We start from the raw sequence: 1,699 nt of genomic DNA, 5'->3' as shown, positions 1-1,699 counted from the left end.
CAAATCTGCCATTTTGTTGCCCTTTCACCCAGTTTTGTGAGCTCTTTTTGTAACTCTTTGCAGGCTACTTTGGACTTAACTTTCCTGAGTAGTTTTGGATCATCTGCAAACTTAGCCACCTCACTGTTTACCCCTTTTTCCAGATCATTTATGAATATGTTGAATAGCACTTGTCCCAGACCCCTGGGGGACACCACTATTTACCTCTCTCCATTTTGAAAACTGACCATTTAGTCCTACCTTTTAAGCAGTTATTTACCCAGGAGAGGCTCTTCCCTCTCATCCCATGACAGTGTAATAGAGCAGAATGGGGCTTCCTTGGGAGGGGGAGTGAATTGACAATATATCAGGGGGTTGTGCACATTTACTGTCCTGGTGAAAAAGTGTGTCTGATCCTCAGTCTTTGCTGCTCCAGCCGGCTGTGACAGCTGAGGACATTTTCCTTCTCCACTCCAGGGTCACTCCAGATTCTCAAAGTCAGGCCGCCCTGCAGACTATGGCACAGCAGTTTGGTAATAGGCTGCAGGACTCACCACGTAAGAATGTAGCTGCTGTAGCACCTTGACTGACCATGGGCCAAATCCTGCATCCCTGGCAGCCCAGGATAACCTCTCACTGAGGGCAATGGGAATTTAGCCTTTGTAACTAGCTGCTGGTACCTGCGGTCTCAGATATTAATTAAAATGATGGCAAACACAGCTGCTGCAGTCCCATCACCACAGCTGCAAGGGAGAAGAGGAAAAACTCCCTAAAGTGCTGGGAGCAGCACTGAGAAAAGGAAGTTAGTCAGTGAGATCAGTAGCAATAACTATGAAATGAAGGAGTGCTTTGTCCTCTGTGCCGACATGATTGAATTGTGTTACTTTACTGTGAAATAAAGCTTTAAAATATCCTGCTCTAATTTCAGGATGGGTCTGTAACCATAATCAGTCTCTGTGGGAAGTGGCTTCTAGGTAGTGACCTTTGGGAAGAGCTGGCTGAAGAGCCTTCCTACTCACCAGGAGATCCTGGCTTGACCTGCCAGTTCTTCCTTGCTAAACCTGGCTTGTCTGTCAGGCTCCTTTTTTTTATTTCTTCTCATGAAAAGAAAAGACCTGACTGCACAATCCTTGTAAGTGCTTGTTCAAGACACAGAGAACCTTCCTTGCAGCTAAGTCTTGGAAAATGTTAAATGGCAAGCCTGGAGCTGATGGAAAGGTTCCCATGACTCAGAGTTGCGCTGAAGTTGCTGTGACTGAAACACAGAGCACTAATCAGTATCTGATCACAGCAGCTTGTGGTAGAAGTACATGTTAGAAGCCCTCTGTAAAGTCAGCTGTGGCTTTCTGTGCACTGAGCCAGTCTGCTCAAGGTTGGCAAGTCTTGAGGGAGATGGAGAACATTTTTACTTTGGAATTTGAAGGTGATCTCTGGGACTATCAAGTGGAATGGTTGCAAATAAAATCTCAAGGCAGGAGCCACGGTGTAGCTGGCTAAAGCACCTGTCTTGCAAACAAGAGATCCTGGGTTCCATTCCCAGTGATGCTGTGTTTTATAGCTTTTGTCTCCTCTGCTCACATTTTCCTGTGTCTTCCTAGGAAACAGAAGAGACCTCCCTTGACAATCCAAGTAATTGCTTGTGAAGGAAAAGGCTTCTTTCCAGCAGAGCGTTGGAGAGAATCAAATCCTCAGTCCAGAGTTGATGAAAAGGCTATTGGCA

The 1,699-nt window shown here is 45.9% G+C and overlaps 1 protein-coding gene and 1 long non-coding RNA gene across 2 annotated transcripts in view; both read left to right on the top strand.

Moving 5' to 3' along the window:
• LOC116823303 (uncharacterized) overlaps positions 1-1,699 on the top strand; it is a 703,657-nt gene that overhangs the window by 62,999 nt on the left and 638,959 nt on the right. The gene's annotated exons all lie outside the window — the stretch shown is intronic.
• The window catches only part of LOC142047443 (uncharacterized), a 203,076-nt gene that overhangs the window by 23,055 nt on the left and 178,322 nt on the right, over positions 1-1,699 (top strand). The gene's annotated exons all lie outside the window — the stretch shown is intronic.

Source organism: Chelonoidis abingdonii, chromosome 11, assembly GCF_003597395.2.
Source record: "Chelonoidis abingdonii isolate Lonesome George chromosome 11, CheloAbing_2.0, whole genome shotgun sequence".
Classification (NCBI taxonomy): Eukaryota; Metazoa; Chordata; order Testudines; family Testudinidae; genus Chelonoidis; species Chelonoidis abingdonii.
Note: the sequence above shows the minus strand (reverse complement) of the source record. Positions and strands in the feature narration are given on the sequence as shown.